General features: G+C 33.3%; 1 long non-coding RNA gene across 1 annotated transcript; it reads left to right on the top strand.

Moving 5' to 3' along the window:
- The first annotated feature begins 6,133 nt into the window (after positions 1 to 6,133).
- On the top strand, positions 6,134 to 7,561 carry LOC139865617 (uncharacterized). Its single transcript, XR_011765040.1, has 3 exons — positions 6,134 to 6,862; positions 6,961 to 6,999; positions 7,095 to 7,561. It is a non-coding gene; the product is annotated as an uncharacterized lncRNA (long non-coding RNA).
- Positions 7,562 to 15,731: the final 8,170 nt, after the last annotated feature.

Here is a 15,731-nt window from a genome sequence, read left to right as displayed (position 1 = left end):
AGATTGATTAATATATATATATTCTATATATATTATATATGCCAAAATATTCACATTCCATATTTAAATTCGTTTTAAATTCAAATGAGCTCCAAATAATTATAAATAAAATTTTAATAAATTTATCTCAGTATTTTAAACTGTATAAAGTTTAAAAAATAATTATTTTATCACATTTTTATATTTATATAGTAATTTTATTTATTAAATTTTTAGTTTAATTAATAAACAAGTTTAATCACAGATAAATACAAAATTTCTTCTTTTTTTTTTAGAAAATTTGGCTGAATGGCCTTTTCTATTTTTATTTTTATTTATTAATTACTTATTTAGGAATATTCTAGATCCTTATTATTTTTATATTTCTCTTTTTATTTAATATTTATCCTATTTTATATTAATAAGGATATTAATATTAATTTTTAATATTAATAAATCAATTTATTTATTTTACATTTAGTTACACTATATTTTTATTATTTACAAAAGTAGCACATTTTATTTAAGTACTTATATTATTTATATTAACTAAAGTACATTATCACTTTAATATATACTTTAAATTAATTTATCTTGTACAATGTCATATATATTTTAAATTCATATAATATTATTAAATAAAGTCACATTTAATAATATGACTTTAATTACATATGTGTGTTGTTGACTAAAAGTAGATATTAGGTCAACGTTGATTTGTTTCTTATTAATTGTGTTTCAAATAACAACCCTAGATATTTAATACACATCGAATGCAGAGAAACCCTAAGGGAAATTTAGTCAAATCAGAAGTGAAAAAGTGAGGGTTGTTATACATCAATGGCAATAAGTATCCTAATTTATAAAGATAGCGATCAGTGAAAAAGTTTCATCATAATCTTTTGCCACCAATCGAGCTTTAAAAGTGTTTACATTACCGTCCATGTCAGTCTTGACTCATTTACACCCTACTGTCTCACAAGGGTTGATCCGATCATCATTGAAGATTCATCATCTATTTTGGTTAATACTTGTCTTCAAACTATGAATTCTCTATTTGTGATTTTTGTTCTATCATGGTTATTGACTAAACTTATTATGTTCATCTAGAGTAAGTACTTGTGTTGGATGTATTTTGAGATTGATTAATGAATAATTGATGATTATTAGCTTTTACAATTGAATTCTTGTTGAGACGTATTGATTTAAGCAATTCATGATTATGATTGTTCATACGAATGAGAGTTCTTGAAGTCTATTGCAATTATTCATAAAGATTGAAGCTTTTGATTGATTGATTGATTGATTGATTGTATGATTTTCCATAGTGACGTTTATTGGAGTCTGGCATATGTAATTGATTGATTAAACTGTTTTAAACATTTGTGCATTACTTGGAGACGGTAATGAATGCTTGAATTGCTTAGTTGATACAGGGGTTGATTGAGTACAACGAGAGTTGGCTTAGTTGTTGATTTCAAGGAATTCCGAGTTACGGTTTAGGTCTAATAGTCAGTCAATTGAGTTAACCACAGTCTGGAGGTCTACAATGACAGGGAACCCGGTTGCACTTGTGTAATCTGGATTGTTATGTTCACTCAGGGGAATTCCTGGTGTACCGGTAAGTTTAATTGCAACTGTTTAGTGATTGATCAGGGCTTAATTGTTAAACATTCAACACGAGTGAATAAAGTCTAGGTGAACATATCCGTTATCTACTGAATTTGAATCTATCCTTAATCCGTTTTATTAACATAAAACAACAAAAAATATTGTCATTATATTTAAATCTTCTTGATTGGTTGATCGTTAAATAACCAAAAAAAAAATCTTTTATTTCCTTTATTTCATTTTATTTGTTTAGTTAATTGCATTTAGTTAATGGTCTTGAATCATGTGTGAACTGTCCTTGGAACGATAACCAGTATTTATCATTTTCTATACTAATGCACGACCGGGTACACTGCCCGTGATTGTGTGTAGTCTTAAATCGGTAATTCTTGTTTTATAAATCATATACTTGATATTACACATCACACGTCAATCCCACGATTGTTTATGGCCACCAACCATTCACCCACCATTGAGTTCCTACCATTCACCCACCATTGAGTTCCTCAAGCATGATATAGTTCACTCATGTTGTGCCTCATCCCACATGGAGTTTCTTTCCAAAAATTCAAACCCCTTATGATTAAACCAGTCGTTCTTTATTTCACTGCCTTTTAAACAAAATGAAGATATTAACCCTACAAAAGCGAGTCACCCAGGAATGAACATGGATCATTATAAGCTCGCCATAGATGGATGTAACCAACTTGTTGATCAAAAATTATTGAATTAACCACATCCTCATGGGCCTGTGAAGCATGTTATGTAAATAAAAGAAGTGAACAAATTCGCGGTAAGTTAAGGCTTGTCATTAACTACCAACCTTTGAATCATTAGCCGACGATAAGTTTTCACTTTCACAAAAGTGGTCCTTATTCCAATCGCTAGCTAATGCAAATGTCCTTTCAAAATTCGATCTCAAGTCAGGTTTTTGGAAGTTAGGGATAACTCCTAAAGATAGACCAAAAACAGGTTTCTGCATCCTTGATCATCATTATCAGTGGAAAGTCATGCCACTTGGGTTAAAAAAATGCCCCATCAGCGTTCCAAAAAGCAATGATTCAGATATCAAATACTATGGTATATATCGACGACATGTTCTTGTTTTCCCCAGATGAGGATTCACATATCGACTTACTCTCAAAGTTCTATTCTTTGGTCAAAAAATATGGTATCATGTTATCTGAGAAGAAGGAAATCGGAGTAACGACGATTGATTTTCTTGGTATGAAAATATCTTAAGGAAAATACCAACCGCAACCTCACATTGCCCAAGAATTACACCGATTTCTAGACGAGTTGTCGACAACAAAAGTAATTCAACAGTTCCTCGGGTTAGTAAATTATATGGCTGATTTTTTGCCTAAATTGTCTAATCACACACTCTTGTTGTTCCCCATGCTCAAAAAGAATCATCCACCATGGACTACAAAACAAACAACACATAAGGATCAAATTGTGTGTTTTTTCAGGATACAATAGATTTGACACGGAGAGAGCTATATATATATATATATATATATATATATATATATATATATATATATATATATATATATATATATATATATATATATATATATTACGTATATAAGTGTTGGGGTATTTAATTTTAGTATACGAAAGAAATACTATTATTTTAATTTTTAATTTTTAATTACTATTATTAAGTTTTTTATTTTTTCGGCGAAAAACATGAACTGTATAAATAAGTGACACTTCATCAGACCCGATGAAAGCCCAACAACATACAAGGGGAGGGAACCTAGGTCTAACCAAAATAAAACAATCAAACTAAGGGATCGAGCGAGCTAGCCAAGTCGAAACCAAACACAAAACAACCTAGAAATTCAAGAGACGGCACACCAAACACACTACAGGTTACAACAAATAACGACAAACCTTGACGTTATGAGGTTGAATTTTGTCGTGATAAAAAAGAGTGTGTATGATTGTAGTTGAAAAAAACTACAAACAAGAACAAGAAATGGGCTCAGGCCAATAAGAACTAAATCATGAAAACACAAAGGAATCAAAATACTAACTCAAGAAAGCAAAAGGACGGCCTAAACAAAGCACCAAGCAAACCAAAGCGAGATCAAATTCCTTCAATAAAGAAATTCTTCAATTCAGCTTCATGAATCTTCTTTGCCTTCTTCGTCTTGACTTTAAGCTAATACATCGATATTAAGCATGATTAATGCTTACATGACTTGCTTTGTACTTATACTTGTACTAATATTTATATTTATAATTTAATTAATTTATATGTTACAAAGTATATTTATTAGCTTATACTGTATAAACATGAATGGGTATACTGTATCGTATGTATAAAGACATTAAATATGTTGATCAACAACAACAACAACAACAACAACAACAACAACACCACCACTAACAACAACAACAACAACAACAACAACAACAACAACAAGAAGTTGGTGATGATGAAAAATTTCCATCCTCGGATTCGGAACATTAGAATATATTTAAGTTACGATCAAGGCTTTTGTCCTCATTCGTTATGATTTAGTTGGGGTTTATTTTTATGTTTAGTGTGTGATTCTTGGGTTCTTTTATGCAGTTTGTGTGATTGTATTTGTGTTGTGTTCTTAAGATCGTTTTCGATTTTATGGTGTTGTGCTTGTAGTGAAGGATGTTTGGTGTCGTTTTTTGCTTGTTGTTCAGGTAGTTTAGGAGGGGGTTTTATGTCATTGTACATACTAGCTACTTGCTACTTTTACTTATTATTAATTGAATTTTTGCTTTAAAAACAACGTGTCTATAATTTAGGTATTAAAAACATATACTCCGTACGATATATGATGAAAATATGGAACATGTTACACTTACAAAAAAATTTAGAGTGTGTTTGTTTACCTCTTAATTGAATGGTTAGCGCTATATGCTTAGCCATTCAACATTCAACGCGTTTGTTTATGACCTCTGAATGAGATATGATTCTGAATGGTTCAACATTCAGCGTTGAACCATTCAGAGCTGAAACACTCTCTTAACCATTAAGCACATACATTTTCTTTAATATCCTCATCAACTCATATCCATAACACTTAACAAACAAGTACATTGAATATTTTTATTCATGTAACACGTTAATAAGTTAATTATACTCAATTCATATAGCTCATTCAAAATGATTATCAAACAGCTTACTTTTATTTGGAAACTAATTTATTCAGAGACGTTAAATCATTCAGATTATGAATCATTCAGTGCTAAATTATTCAGTTTTATCAAACGCGACTTTACTAAAACTAAAAGTTGTTGTACAAAATGAGGTAGCATGAAAAATCAAACAATTACATAATTTTTTTTTTATCCCTCACTTTCTTTCCATTTTCTAATAAAATTGACCCACCGCATTTTGTAAACATTCTTTTGTAAAAATTTTGTAACTTTATAATACCACGAATAAAATTCAAGCAATTTTCTATATATGCACCATAATGGGCCGGGTCACCATTTTTTTTATATAGTTCGCTTAGAGTAGATGCTAAAGTCCATATTTCTATGTCAATTTAACTAACCATTAAACCATAATTTGACCTTTTCTAATTGTGAATTAGTCGACAATTTTAAACCGATTAAAACAGGGATGACAATGGATACTCGATCCAGAGGATATCCACCGATTCACCCGATTATTCGTGGATATGGATACGGATATGGATGAACCGAAATGTATATGGATATGGATATGGATATGGATATGGATGAAAAGTTTCATCTATGGATGAACCCGCTCTCACCCGAAATAACTAAATATATAAATTTATCACTCGATTAAATATCATTTATATAGTGATATTTCATTAATTATATTCATCTTTCTTTATATTTTCTCTAAAAAAGATAAAAGTTTTCTTATATTTTGTTTTGTTTAAATTATTAAATGCATTTATCGTACTTTGGTGGTTTAAATGTAATTTCATGTAACTAAAAAAGTAAGCAACTTACAAGTAACCGATATCTTTACATGTTTAATAGGCTATTTGTTGACTATTTGTTATGTAGATTAGTAAAAATGTAACTTTCGATCGCATAAACTATTAAGAAATATTACTTTTGATTGTATTTGTTAAAATTAAAATTAATTTAATTGGATTTGGATAATTATCCATTAACCCGCTTAATCCGACGGATATGGATATGGATGGATAAAAATTTTTATAAATGAATATGGACTAAAAAAAATAAATGAATATGGATATGGATACGGCATCACCCGATCCATATCCGATCCATTGTCATGCCTATATCCAGTGACCAGTACCTACCGAGCATCTATCTATATCTATCTATTTAATATATGTAATAACAAAGTCTTCTTCACCTAATCATTTTTAAAAAGGTTTAAATGAGAAAAAAATGACCCTTGAATTAACAAGTTATTTTTAATCTCATCCGTTAGATCAATTGATTACTAACAACTGTGTCTCTATTCTCAAATTCAATTGTTGAACAACCAAGTTACCTTAACTCCTTTCATTAGTGAATACCTTATGCAAAAACAAAAAAATTAAACCGAATTCAAGGATCGACTAATCGTGTTCCAAAAATTTGAATCAAAAGAGAGCTTTTAATCTTACTATTTGATGAACAAAATTGTTATTTCTTATAAATAAATTCAACTTGAAACAACGAAGCCTAATTTCACGTATCAAATTAAAATTAGGTTTCTTTGTGGTCAGATGCAGATCGTCTTTCTTAAATTCGGTGATGAATACATGGAAAAATGCAATTTGGAAAGGGGAAATCCTAAAGTATACTCAACATCTTTATTAAACGTTTAGTTATCTAAGTTTCTGAGGTGGATTAATTAATACCACTAAATAGGTAGCTTTTATACTGCTGATTGCATTTTATAATGATAATATTATATTATGACTGGTTTTGCATAAACCTTCTAAAAGTATTGATAGGTATTATTGGTACCGTGTATCCATATAGTTCCTAAAGTTGTTGTATGTTTAAACCACTATGGCTAGCTGTTTTTGAGATTTCGAAGAAAGCTGCCGTAAAATGGCGAGATCTGTGTAGACATAATGTATGTAATCACTTATGGTTATAACCTTGTTTTTTGTTTTTTACTATGCAATAACTGTAACGACGAATACTCTATCTGATCGGTTGATGGAATTCAGTCGGTTTCGTGCAACCATAGATTAACTTCTTGGTGCTGTTATTTTGTGCTATCACATTTAGTGGCTGAAATTACTGGGTTGTTGAACCGAACTTTCATGGTTAGGTACAAATGCTTGCTTCGAGTTTTCTTTTTTATTAAAATTATACGTCAAAGAGAGATTGCTAGACATATTAACTTCCTTTTTACTTCTAATTTTTCAGATTTTGGGGGTACCTGGATACAAAACAGCTCATTTATAGGTAATTGGTTGCATTTATAGCTCATTTATTCCTAACATATGTAGAAGGTTAAATAAAGGAAATTTATATCAAAACATTGTGGGTTAATCTATTAGATCGAAATATGCAATCATTGCATTGGAAAATAAAAATGAATATTACATGATGGTTTTTCTGGATTAGTCGGTCGGCGAAAAGCCCATGTCAAACAGGGTCAATGCTCACAAGGAAGTACTAAAAGAAAATGGGGTAGTGTGAATTAGACTCATTCAAAAACCGAAATGGCGCGAACCCCATCATTGATGCAACTGCTGCTTTAGGGTCAATGTATTATGTAGACATGTAGTGGAAGTGAAATGGGCGGGTCAGGATGCGAAGAAGTTTATGAACTAGGATATCTCAAGCAATGCATGGAGAAGTAACTGCTAAACTTTCGAGTTATGTCATTTATTGAGTTATGTAGAATTTTGACCCATCACTAACACCCAATCAAGTCAGGTATGTATGATACTATGATATATACGATGGTAGACTAATTTTGTTTAGCTCATGAGGAAGTAGGACTAAAGTTGCACATCTTATGTATAATACCTCATTGCTTGTTGTTTTGTTAAAAGTAAATTATATCTCAGATCTATTGAATGATTGGTTGCAGTTCATTATGCAATAAATATGATGATTCAAGTTAATCGAATTATGGTTGCTGTAGTTGCTATCATATGGATTATGATTATTGTATTGGTCATCTTTTAACTACAGACTCGTGATTAGTTCAGCTTAAGTAACCATTATTAGAAGTATAAGCTTTTATCCTCATGATTGTGCATTGGCCGGACTCCTACATTTGAAAGTTTTTGATAGATAAATAGTGGTGATTACGTGAACACAATAAATATGGTTGACCCTACACTTGTCCATTTTTATTAACATGGTTGACAGTTGATGCAATAAATATGGAATATGTGGGGTACTCGAGTGTTATTTTTAAATCATAAAATTAATAGAAATGATTTCTCAATTGGTCTGCTTCACCTTTGCGTTTTGAGGTTAAAAATGGTGGCTCTATGGTGTAGTGTATTTCTGTAAACTGTATACTTATATTCTTTTAATTCCTTCAAGTAAATACCTTATTTGTTGCACATGGTATAAAATGGGTTATAATTGTCACACCTAGTTTGGTAACACATTAGAATAATGTCTTACCATACACAATCAAATAATAATAATAATAACTATAACTAATTCTCATGGGCATTTGCACTATTCACAATGGCAAAATTGAAAATACCTTCAAGTTTGGGGGTATTTTGGTAATCCAATCTTTTTTTATACTTTTTTCATTACTTTTTTTAAACAAATTTTCCACTTATTTTTTTCACTTCCACTTTCAATCATTTATTTTTTAAACGTTTAATTAATCGATCGTTAACCTTTTTTTAATGTTAAATTAATCGACTGTTAACCGACTAAAACTATCCCGCAGCGAAGTTAGTTTTTGTAACTTTTTTTAATTTCCTTTTTTTCCCTCCTTTTTCATTCTTTATTTTTTAAGGTTTAATTGTCCTACCGTTAACTGATGTTATTTTTAACTTTCAATTAACGATCGTTAACCGACCAAAACTATCCCGCAGCGAAGCGCGGGTTCTTTATCCTCGTTGTATCTACTAGCAATGAATATCTCTTATGCATACAATTAAATCTTCAACCCTTTCATCGATAACAACTTAATTGTACACGTCACGAAGAGATGCCCGCAACATTAAAAAAAATGACTGTTGATTAGGCGAAGAGATTAATGACTTTTTAGAAGCAACCATGTTATAAGACTAGCACTAACGACCAGGGGTGAAACTACTTGGGGGCAAGGGGGCGCCCGCCCCTAGTGGATTTTTTTTTCAGTGTAAAAATTTTGGATTTTTCGACTTTGCTCCCAGTGGATTTTTTTTGCCCCAAAACCTACATGTTTTGCCCCAAAACCTTCAAATTTTTGCCCAAAATTCTCCGACTTTTGCCCCAAAACCGTCAAGTTTTGCCCAAAATTCTCCGACTTTTACCCAAAAACCTTCAAATTTTACCCAAAAACCTTTCAACTTTTGCTCAAAAACTTCATAGTTTACCTAAATACCTCAATTATTTGTCTCAAAACATCCATATTTTGTTCAAAAAAATTTTACGGTTTAAATTTTTTTTTGCCCCCAGTGAAAAAAATCCTAGTTCCGCCACTGCTAACGACAGCCATGACCGAACTAGAACTGTCTTAATTTTATAACTGACATTGCTAAGTGTATATTTTGTACACATACTTCATTCCATATTATTTGGGCTATATCTTTGGTACACATGTTTACTGCAATTTTTTTTTTGTGCATGAATATATGGAATGTTTGCAACTATTGCTAATCTTATACTGTTTTGAAACTCCAATTTGCAAAAATGATGTTTTCAAAGCCCGCGAAATCGCGGGTTATAAGCTAGTTTTTTATAAACCAACCAAAAGTCAGCATAACATATTTTTTTTTATGGCGAAAAAATTGAAATGTATTGAAAGAAAGATCTTCATCAAAACAATGAAGATGCAATACGGAATACATTGACGGAGCCAAGCTCGGTCTTGAAGAGATACAAATTGGAGAATTAAGAAACATAAACTTAAAACACAACAAGTAAGGACTATGATCCCAAACATAGGAATGTAAGCTATTGCAAAGCTTATGATTTGACGCCCAACGAAAGGTCTTGAGCTTGATGTTATGAATCAAAACCGAACGGCACATGACTTTTCCGTTGAATATGAACTCGTTTCTTGCCAACCAATGAAAAAACATAACTATAGACGGGACATTACTACCCCAAAAAACTTTTGGCCACATGGGGGAAGAATCAGCATTTGATTGAAATAAGAATCTAACCGCATCGTACACCTAGAACACCCCATCAATAGGGCCTGACCAACTGATTTGGTCGATTTCCAAACTGTTAAAGGGAACACACGAAGACGACATCAGTAGCACCAAGTCATCCAACTAAATTGAATTAAAAAGGACAAGGGTTGGATTAAATGCAAGTACCACCAACTGTTAAAATGGGAGCTTGTGAATCTTGCAGGAGACAATCGTTCACTCATAAATCTTGCCAAAATTCGCGTTGAAAATCAGTTGTTCAACACGTTTCACCCTTGTCACTAGTAAAGCTAAAAATTGTAGTAGAAAACGATTGAGTAGAAAACCGGCCATACGACCTCTTGAGTTGATGCCGAGACCACGGGTTTTCCACGAGGCAAACCTTATGGTTTTGGTTTGGTAGTAGGCGTTTCGTCATTGGCCATATTTTGCATCAACTCCCCGAAGTTGGCCAATTCTTCTTTAAAAGTTAGTTTTTCCCCACCAAAAAGAGTACTAGGATTTTTATTGTTCTTCACTATGTTGCCATTGCCAACAACATGATTAATTTCATTAGAAGTATCAAAGAGTCCTGAAAGGTTTGGAACATGATCAAGCCAATCGTTGGTTTTGAGATTACCTTTGTTGGAAGCTTTACTTTTTTGGTTGTGAATCATAAGCTCCTCACTTGAATGGTTGGTGACACATCTTGCTTTAATTTTTTCACAAGAATCCTTACACCCACAGTCGATGCATTGCTCTTCAATTTTGATATTGTTTGGCGAATTCAGTTTTGAGGCAAAAGAATTAGCATTGTCAAAAATAGGAATAGACACAAGAGAGGTAGAAGGTGGGGTGATTTTGGGAGAGTGGTTAAGGAGGGAAGGATAATCATTAAGGTTTAAATTGAAAGGTGTACTATGTTGAAAGGGTATGGATGTTGAATAAGACATATCATCTTTTTCCACTTGGTCAAAAACATTACCCACACTTTTAGCCTTGAAAAGAGTTGACTTGATCTCAACCTCTGCTTTTTTGATTTCCTCTTCCCTACTTTTTTGATTTTTAACTGCAATAAAAACTTTTTCCATAGAGTTATGTATCACACTAGGGATAGATACCGAAATAGGTACGTTTGACTTTTTAGGAGTTTCAAAATTCAGATCACCATCTATAACGTAAACCTCTTCATCCACTAGTTGACAACCGGTGACCTGCTTTTGGGAATCCGGTACCGGAATGGAATTACTGACATTGGGTTTCTGAGCATTAGAAAACTTGGGGTCTGCCTTCGCCAACTCGTTGAATTCTTCAATTATACCAATATCAATCGTTTCCATAATCTCATCTTCAAACACCTCTTCAACCCATAACTTGCACTTGAATTTGTTTTCAATTGTAGCATCAACATACTGTTTAATAAACCCTGGATCACTGATTTCGACAATAGCTTGTAGTACATCAGGCCTTTGGAGGTTATGAGACAAGGAGTCGATATGAAGCACTCTTCCAAAGGAATTAGCAACTACGATTGTATTGTTGGATGAGCAACAATTAAAGGGAACCCCTTTGATTGCAAGTTTGGTAATCCTTGTGTATTTGTTGATGTTCTTAGTCATTGGAATGATATCTAAAAATTCCAATTCGTTGGATGAAGGCCCCCTAGTCATTCTATTATAACTATGAACATCTTTACAGCAGACTATGTACCCATAACGTCCCCAAGTGGAGACAGAATCTATGAAAATAGATCTATTCTTCAACCACTTAAATAATTTTAAAGCCTTAATTGGTTCTTTGTCTACTATAAGAGCAGAAAAATTAAAGCGATTACATGTTTCTTAATTAGTAGCTAAAATAATTTCAGGCTTTGAAGATCTTGAGGAAAACGAATTGAATGAAGGAGGGTTTCTGTGAGCAGGTTGTTGAAAATCACTTTTGGGTAAGATGTTAGTGTTAAGATCTTTTTTGGCATAACCCACAAACATAGTACGGCCGTTTAGAAATTTGCCATTCATCACTTGGACAACGTTAGTTGCTTGGGTTAAATGTTTGAACTTAATAAAAGCAAATGATCTGTCCTATTTCCTGGCTATACCTTCGATACACCCGAAACTGCTCAAATAGTTTTTGATGGTAATTGAATTGGTGAATTTTGACAGGTTACCTAAAAAGAGGGTGGTTTTCTGTGGGAATAAGTGATTTGTTGCATGTTCTTTAGAATTTGGAAAGGGTTGAGGTTGTTTTGTAAGAGGGATTGAATTGGGGAAGGTTGGTTTGAAATTTGGGGAAGGGTGTACGGATTGAGAGAGAATTGGGGGAGACATTGAGAGTTGTATGTCAGCATAACATATTTAACTCTACAAGTATTAATGCACATTGATCTTTAAAAAAATATTCAACTCTACAAGTGAAACGACCGCGACTCATTTTCGAAAAACGACAAATTTTTTTTTTTTTTTTTTTAAGATCCCACTATGGGATCTCAACCGACCCACTATGGGATCCTGTTCTGACCAAAACAAGAATGGCCACATTTTTGCACATTGACCCATTTTCCACCCATTTCGACACCAAACCATGTTTCATTTCAAATGTAAGTAAATCACCACTTTTAACAAGTTTATATCATAATTACAATACTTGATATTAAACCGACCCATTACAACATTAGGTGGCAAATTCGACCCATCTTTACAAAATGTGGTTATTTTGACCCAAATGACAAAAGGTCAAAGCATGATTCTTAGGATATCACTATCACACCCAAAGTGCCTACCAAGGATATCTAGCATCCACAACTAATCCATAAGAAAGTCATCCAAAAGCACGTATAACAATAAATAGCTAATCGTCCATCATACTCCTTCTTGTCCAAACCGGAACCTATAAAAAAAATTAAACAACAACGGAGTAAGCGAAAACGCTTAGTGAATACAACAAATATATACGTGTATGCATACCGTCAACCACAATCAAACCCCCTCAGCATCTCAGATGCCGGCTCCAGAAGTGCCCCGTACCGAACACTAATATAGAGACTTCCAACAATACATCGAAGTACCAAATTGGACACTCTAGTGTGCCCTGTACCGAGCACACCTAGAGGCCCCACCTGCATCCCGGATGCATGACCTCAAACTTAACGCAAAACGCTAAGTAGGTAACCAATGTCCTAAGGACTCTTTCATATTCCGGATTACCTATCATTCGGCCATCCACAGTCTCATGGGGCGTTAAAGGACCCCCGCCTTCCCCATTATGCATATATATATATATATATATATATATATATATATATATATATATATATATATATATATATATATATATATATATCCATTGTACTCACCTTGGTTGAGAGATTATCAATACAAAACACAAATAAGCAATAAATCTATGCAAGACTTTCAACTTCAACAAAGCACGATCCATAATCAACTTCCAAGTAGATCAACCTAGCATACAAGAGTACACATATACACATTACAACATAATTAACTTGTCTCTTAAGACCAACTTCCTGGGGTTTATCATTAAACTCCCAATCTCATCTTTAAACATCATATAACTAGTTTCAAGACTTATAACCATAAGTCTATTCGATTTCCAAAACTCAATTTGACAAGTTTAGTTACTATACTCACTTTAATACACAAAACCCATTTTGACTAAACACGAGATTTATGCCTTCAATCCTTACCAAATTCAAAATCTCAATTACCAACTTTTCATTAATGTAACATTCAAGCATATTACAAACCATCTCATTTGACTTTAAATTATACAAAATTAGCAAGTCTAGCTACAACTCTACTAGACCTCTAAATCACCATTTTGACACCATGTTATCAAAACACAAATAACCCAATTAACCCAAGTACTTAAGTACTTACTTCCCAAAATTACACATTTTGACCAAATATCAAGATTAGTCACCAATTTACCAATTTACAACATAAGCCAAGTACTTTAAGTACTTAACCCAACAACACAAGTGACTAACATTATTTTTGACCCAATTCAAGTCAACACCCAATTTTGACTTACCAACATGTTCTTATGAACATTTAGACAACAAGACACAAGTAATCAAGTGATTAATCTTCCATTTACAAGACTAATTTCCCCCCAAATTCGTCATCAAACCTAAAACCCACAACAATAGGGTTTATACACCCAAACTTACACCAGAACACCCAAATTTCAAAGGAAATTGGGTTTATACACATCACTAACCCAAACCCTAACCCCAAATCCAAATTAAGGTTACTAGATAACCAAAACCTTGATTACTAACCATAATAACACCACCTACCTATAAATAATTTGAATTTAAGGGATTAAATTATCATACCTCAAGCTAGAGTTAAAAACCCCAAATTAATTCAATGAAGATGAAGAAGATGGAAGAAACAAGACTTCTAATGGTGCTAGCAAGTATTAGTGATTTAGATTATACTCCTATATCAAGTTGCATGTTAGAGATTCAAGGGTTTTGAGCTTCTTCCTCCCAAAATAGCCACCCACTAACTCACACACTCTTTCCCTAAAAATTCTGCACAAATGAGGAAATAAGGGAGTGTTTAGACTCCTTTAGAGACTTATAATGGGTAAAATTACCCTTTTACCCTTCCCACTTAAGCTTTTTACAAAAATGGGTCCCTAACTAGTCAAATGTGGGTCAAACTAATAATTTGACAATAAATTGATCCCTATAAAAATTAGGATGTTACAACTCTGCCCCACTTATCTCGGATCACGTCCTCGTGATCCATGCCTCGTACTAAAGGTAAGCACTTCAACACCAGCACACCTACTATCTATATCTCGAAACCACGTTCAACAATCTTGTTAGGCACAACCACCCTCCGAAGTCGAGACCCGAAGTCTGTACTACCCCTTCATAGGACGACGATCTCATCACTCACTAGCATTCACTAACGGACATCACCACAATAAGTCGTATTTCAAACACCCAGTGACCAATATGTACTCTTAAGAAACACGAAAAACAGTATGTATCCCTACAATTTCTCTTATTTTACAACCGGCAACGAACCATGTCCATGACTAACTCATCAATTTCAATCTACCGGGTTCACCCCGACGTGAACCTATACTTGCATTAATCCTGTAAGATCCTGTTTTCTCTTTGGTTTGGACGCCGTCCAAACATCTGGGACGCCGTCCCATTATGAAGGCATGGACGCCGTCCAGAAATTTGGATGCCGTCCAGATGATCTGTCGAGCCAGAATTGGGTTTTTAAATATTTTAGATGGGTAAATTGGTAATTTTACTTGGTGAACGAATTAAAGACCCTAGATCAGTTTGGTTGAGCTTCATTACTCCATTTCCAACCACCAAACCTCATCCACTTCAATTCTAGAGTGAGAGTGCATTTAAGTGTGAGAAAGCTAGAATAGGAGAGGAAGAAGCTTGTTTCGGGTTCTAACTCGAGTATTAAAGTTGTTCATCTCCTCGTTAGCTTCGTTTTGATTGTGGTGGTAAGCCCTAAACTTTATTACCTTAGTTTAATGTGTTTAAGGGTTAGGGTTTGGGTTAGTGTTGCACATAAAACCCATTTGTGAGTAATTTGGGGGTTTTGGGTAAGTTTGGGTCATGAAGACCCAAATGGTGACTAACCTAGGGTTTTGAAAGGGTAAATGGGTCTTAAAGGCCTAGCAAATCACTAGTATACTTATAGTTAATGTTAGTGGGTGTCATTTGGGTTGTGGGTGACCCAAATGGGTGTGTTAACCTTGAAATGGGTCAAATGGGTCTTTGACGACCTAGGTTGTCTTGCATGTATGAAAACGAGTCAACTTGGTGATTAAATGTGTGTTAAGACCTTAATGGCTAGAATTAGGGTT

This window comes from Rutidosis leptorrhynchoides, chromosome 1 (genome assembly GCF_046630445.1).
Source record: "Rutidosis leptorrhynchoides isolate AG116_Rl617_1_P2 chromosome 1, CSIRO_AGI_Rlap_v1, whole genome shotgun sequence".
In the NCBI taxonomy this organism is placed as follows: Eukaryota; Viridiplantae; Streptophyta; class Magnoliopsida; order Asterales; family Asteraceae; genus Rutidosis; species Rutidosis leptorrhynchoides.
The sequence above is the reverse complement of the archived record's forward strand: the minus strand, read 5'-3'. Positions and strand labels throughout refer to the sequence as shown.